This window comes from Gigantopelta aegis, unplaced genomic scaffold (genome assembly GCF_016097555.1).
Source record: "Gigantopelta aegis isolate Gae_Host unplaced genomic scaffold, Gae_host_genome ctg5044_pilon_pilon, whole genome shotgun sequence".
Taxonomy (NCBI): domain Eukaryota; kingdom Metazoa; phylum Mollusca; class Gastropoda; order Neomphalida; family Peltospiridae; genus Gigantopelta; species Gigantopelta aegis.
In genome coordinates, this window is record NW_024534180.1 from 1 (window position 1) to 6,476 (window position 6,476).

Here is a 6,476-nt window from a genome sequence, read left to right on the forward strand (position 1 = left end):
ACCAATGGGTAATCAAAGGGGAGGGAAAAAAACCTTTTTCAAACCTTGAAACTTTGATTTTGGAAATGTGTGGTAACTAACGTAATGAACAAAGATAATGGGGTGTGGGCCATAACGTGGCAATCACAAATGGCATCAAATTTTCAAAATTTATTAAAATTATTATAACAATGTTCAAACCATCTAACCTTTATCTCTTTTGATAGTCTTTTGCTTGCCAAAGAACTTCCAAAACTTTTCATCCCCAGCCCATATTCATACAATTAAATAAACGCCAAATAAACCTATATTAATCACTTCCTTGTTCTTAAAAAGGGTTTTTTCCTTCCAATACTTGTAAATTAAAATATAGGGCTTTGGGCTTCTCCCATAACATTTCCAAGAATATTGCCCCACACTAAAAGAATACTCCTGCTTTCTTTGTTAACAAAGGGTTTAAATTTTTTTAACCATGACCACCGCCTTTGTTAAAAGAGGCTTACCACCCCCGCCCACTAAAGGACCTATTATACACACACTTTAAAAAATATCTTGAGAATTGGATTATCGAGGAGCGGTTTGCTTCATTAAGCTCTTCACCGCGTGTTGCCATCTTCACAGATTATGCAACAATATGACTACTCATAGCACTAATATCTACAGTTAACTTAGATGATGTTTTAACATTTTATTACTTTTTCTCTTCCCCCTCTCTCTCAATTTAGTTGTAATTAGATGATCGTACATAGCTGCTGTTCAGACATTACGTTTAGCCTTACAAAGGCAGAGAGGTCTCATCCAGGTCTAACACAACAGTTTTCTAGAGGAAGTACTTGATGCTGCAGGCGTATAATTAAACTTACCTAAGTATTACTACGATTAGCAGGCTACTGAAATTTGATGTAGTATACAAATAATAAGTGATGTATTGGAGTTTTCAGATTTTCAGGAAAACGCATTAGTAAGTTTATGTATAATGTCATGTTATAGTAGTTGTATCAATTTTGTTATGTAGCTCTCAAACAAAAATTGAGCGAAATTCCAGATCAAATTCATGACAGACATATTTTTTTACAGACAATCAGGTTTATTTTTATCATACCATTCTTGCACTAGACTCATATCCATTTTAAAAAAAACTGTGTTTGGTATGAGACTTTTGCGTGGTTATAGATTCTATACCAAAGTACAAATGTGGTTCCATTATAAGGGATATTGCTAGTGCTATCAATGAAGTATTAGATGCAGTTTAATGAATTGTCAACGAACCACAAAGCTATGCCACAAATGGTTGATTATAAAAGGGTTAACAACAAACAAGCAAACATGTCATTATTTTTTCTTTTTATTAAGGGGCTGGACAGGGTCAAAAGAGAGTGTTTTGTTAGAAGTTCTCGGAGCTTCAGTGATACTTGCAAAAAACTATTTTACAGATGGACGGTAAAATTAATTTAGATATCCTCTCCTCCTTGATTTGTTCCTCTCTTTCTCTCTCCTTAGGGCGAGAATGTATTTGATTAGTGCTACTAGACTTATTAATCATACTAACACATTGCTCAGTACATATAGCCATTAGTTCATAACTCCACTACTGGCTCACCCACCTTGTCCCTTATAAGTCCTAATTACAGACCTATTTTTGTATATTATGGTATAATTGTGTGGTACCACTATTATTATATTAATTATTCTCTGGTATTATCTAATTAAATGAATATTTAGAATATTAAAGAATAATTTATTCATATAACAAAAAAACGTAAAGTTATGAATTCCATGCGTTGTTATGACATTACTTAAGATTCATAAAACAGAAAGAAAAGCTAATCACACACAATAATAATACAAAAACATTACTAGCTTTCACGAAAACAACTAAATCTAATGCATAATATGAGGGTGTGTGGAGCTAGTTGTGCTTGGTACATACATGTGATAACGGACAGAGTTTTTTTAGATCCATTCTGCCACATTCATAGGCATTTCATCAATTTGTGTATTAATAGAATATTTTCTATATCTTTCAACATACGCTCATCATCGCGAGTAATGAAGTTAATTGCCACACCCTTCGCACCAAAATCTACCACCCACGACCAATCCTATATAACCATAAAGCAATAATGGGCGGGGTTTAAAGGGGTGGAAGTTACCTGTGTATATAATTTTCCCCTATTTGCCGAAGGTCAGATTTATAACTAACAGATACTTGTTGAACATCCAATAAACCACGCCTAAAAGACAATGACGTTTAATCACATAGAATTATCCTAACTAGTATCTGTAGTGATTAGAACTCGTGAAGATCCACTCCTAAATTCGCTCATAATATATCTCGATCTTTTTGACCATGTCCACCACTGCTGATAACATAAATCAGATCATGTGATTATCACCATGATGACATACCATGGTGAACAGTAAAGTCTCGAGCATGGCATCTTTTCAGTCACCAATCAACTTTATCCGTCTAGTGTTAACAAAATAACATCTGTGGTATCTTTATATTCTCATACAGTCCCAGCATGGTCTCTAACCTTTTCCCATTCCCAACCCAAAAATAACAATAATCACACAAGTTTTAAAACAATCGGTGATTGACATAAATAGGGCCACACCTCTTTTTCTACTTGACACATAGAATGCTTGATACCCTCTAAAGTTAACTCCTCCTTCTTGACGCGGATTCTAACAGGTTCTCTCATGCAACCGTTTTTGTCACCTCTAAGGACATCAGGAGGCATTGTACCAGCAGCACAATATTACCTGTACAACAAGTCAAACCAGTTTAATAAACTAGTTTAAAAACCTGTATATGGGAGGGCATTTTTCCTAAGACAATCGTATATTTGGTCCTTTACACCTCTTTGCCAACAGTTCATTCCAGCTTCATGCAAGGAACAAACTTTAATTTGCCCCTTGGATCCTATAAAGGGAAAAATAGACCTCAGATTTGATAACATCAACATAAATGGACTGTCCCTTCATATAGATATTATATTATTTTAATAATAGCTTGCCATACCTAAAGCATTCCTGGCAATCCTGTCATGGACTCTACCAGTGTACAACAAAACAACATGTCTTCCCATTTCCAATTTTGCCAATGTCGCTCTGACTTTAGTCCGCCAATACAGGCGTGGCACTCAGCATCCATATAGTCACCTAAGCTCTATCACTACTTTTTGTATCTAAAGAGGCAAATATCATCGTTATGTCAATGGTTGTCTAGGTGTACCTGTTTGTGCCTAATTTCTCTTGTAGGAGCACGTACTAATGCTTACAAGACTTCGTTGGGGCTATAGTCCATATTTTGAGAATTGAGATAGCAAAGTCGCTTTTTTTTCCTGTCCCCATTGGGCCTGCAATTACGTCAGTGTCCCTTGTTGAGGGTCAAACGGGAAGTAAGGGGGTTTTACTATATTACCTTATTACAAGGAAGTATGGCTCTTTGCTGCAAGCAGAAGGTTTTCAAAACTAAAAAAGCACTTGCATCCTAAAAGTCACATCATACTTACCCATAAGCAATAACCCCTTAATAATTGCTCTCTAAGATTCATTTCATCAAACTTATCGACACTTCGTCCCAATTATTCTATAAGGACTGACATCATATACATTTAAGTCTATGTTACCAATTAACCATATTAAATATCATATGAAACATCATTGGCATGTACAATACAGGTAATGGACCAATGTCTATAATAGAATGTATTTATTAGTAATATTGTTTAGTTATCATGTATAATTCACACTACCTCAAAAGACCTCTGTTCCCTACCAGGTGGTCCACTTTGGTCATCCCACAGGCCTGTAGAGCAAATAAATTTTCAGCACTCTATTTTTTTAAATACAACACATTTAAGACTACGCCTTTCGTAATACACTAACTCTTCCTAACACATAATAATCCTCCGTACTATTCATACTATTCTGTCTAACAAACGACTATTATATCATTAATTTACTTACGTTTCGCCTATGATCGTATTCAGCCATATTCTATAAAAGTACAGCATGCACCACATTGATTGCGCAATAGACCTGCGCATGCGCCAGAACGGCAATGTCGATAATATGGAGAGGACGTCTCAGGACTACAAAAAAATATGTTCCTTATTTCGTTCTGGCAATGCGGAAGGAAAAGGATATTTAACTCGAAAGATTATAAAGTGTCTGTAATTCATTAATTGGATACAAGCCTTTCAAAACAACGAAATAGAACACTGTCTGAAGTGGGTGGAGCCAGGGTAGGCTCAAGTGCCAAGAGTTCACTCAATCTCTTTGGACCAAGACAAACAGCAAGACTCTTCCGAGCAAATACGACAGATATTTATTGGCATTTGATCGGGTTTAGGTCAGGTTTTTTATCTTTCACTAGATGCACTGTAAAGCGGCTTTTATAAAAGGTCACAAATTAGTTCATTATATTCGGACTTGAATGCTCGCCTTCTAGTAGCACCTCATTGTCCAACCGTGAGAGGGTGGAGTCTTTTTTTCCAAGAGATTACGATGGCGATTTAGACAATCGTGGTTAGCTATCGCGACCTTTGAAATACTTGTTTAATAAACACTTTATAACATGAAGCAAATATAAATGATATAATTTCAACTATCTAGAGAGATACATTGTTGTTCCAGGTAAACGACTTGATACTCTTAAAACATATATTTGACTGATTATACAATCAGTTTTATAAAAAAATTACATAAATTAATTCATCCTCAGATTGTTTTCTAACGATGATGGTGTCACAGAGTCTGATGATTGATATTTGGTGTTTCCATGGAACATGGATGTGGTACTACTACCAGCAGCTCATATCCCTGCCTTTTCTTCTGCATCTGATAATTCGACTGACCTGTTCAGTTGTCCCTCCTTCCTCTACGAGAGATACTTCTACTTTAGCATAACGGACATGTTCTATTCATTTCTGTAATCCACTCATCACACACAGACTGGATGAAATACTAAAATAACAAAAAAGACTTCCTGTAACACATTGTATGTCTCTCTCTTACCATGTTCACAAGGTAAGCTCGTATATTTTCTCCCCCTCTTAAAGTCTTCCAACAAATTGATACAAGTCTCTGTGTTCTCTCTAATGGAATGATAACGTCGCCGGGGTAACTGACGTCTATCCATTGTGTTAGTCCTCTCTGTTGCCATTTTGCCAAACCAATCAGACACTACAGTAATTGATAAAATGTTATAATATATATTATTATTAGAAATACTTTACAATTACAGGTACAACCGAATACACGATATCTAATGTAAAGCTATCATTATGACAAAGCAAAATATTAAAATAAATTCGTTCATAAAAACCAGAAGAATTCTCTGTACTTAAGTATAAATTGTACTGTCAGAATTATTACTAAGTGTGTGTGTGTTGAGAGAGAGAACTCAAATTATTATAAGAGACTATAATTGTCACACATACCTTGGTTCTGATCATTAACAAAGTCTCTAAAATATTTCCCAAACTCCTAAACACAAATTTATAAATAACATGATATTATATTATTACTTCAATACAATAACTGTTATTACACTAGTCACATCATCCATGACTTAGAAGATGAGGACCACAGTTACCATCACCCATCACCAGCTCTACATAAGTTATCACCCTATAATTATGAATATAATTAATATAAACCTCAATAACACTTATCATATATCTGTCTCTCCTAACTCTATCTAATTACCAAAGTATTTACTCAGAGGGCTTTAGACACCATAAAAAATTTTTTGGGGGGCAAATGTACCTGATATTTTTTACTACCATGCCAAAAACAATAAATTAAAAATATGTTTACATTAGAATAACTTGATCAATAGTATGACAATCAGTAAACAAGTTTTAAATTGTCCAAATATATATGTACATCATTTACAAAGAACCTGACTGTTTTGGTTAAGTTTATTATAATGTTCATTTTTTGATCTTTCACCAAACAAAACAAAATTTTATTGCCCAACGTTTCAACAGTTAGTTCAAACTGTCTTCATCAGTGGCTACATAATAATAAATGTCATGAAAATGAAAAATAGTGCCTACCAAACAACGAAAAAGACGCTAACCTTTGAAAAACCTAGTTTGAGTTATAATATAGACTATTTTTCATCGCATTATTATTATGTAGCCACTGATGAAGACAGTTTGAACTAACTGTTTAAACATTTGCTCTTTTGTGGTGAAATATCAAAAAATGAATCCACCCCCATTCATTACATATATCCCCATTCATTTCTTACGGTCAAAATCTTTACACTATTAATCATAATGGTTTTTTGAAATTGCTGAATCATTCAAATGAGGGGGAGTTATGCCCCCACGTCTTAAGTTAGGGGTGCTCAAGCCTCCTTCCCCCTATGTCTAAGCCAGAGTTATATATCCATTTATAACTCTAATTCCATACTGAACTGTCCCATTTAACTTACATTATCATCCTGGACAATCATCATACTCAGGACAAGTGCAATA

General features: G+C 34.7%; 1 pseudogene; it reads right to left on the bottom strand.

The window, feature by feature from the left end:
* Positions 1–1,932: 1,932 nt before the first annotated feature.
* Positions 1,933–2,723, bottom strand: LOC121366224 (annotated as a pseudogene).
* Between the last annotated feature and the right edge of the window lie 3,753 nt (positions 2,724–6,476).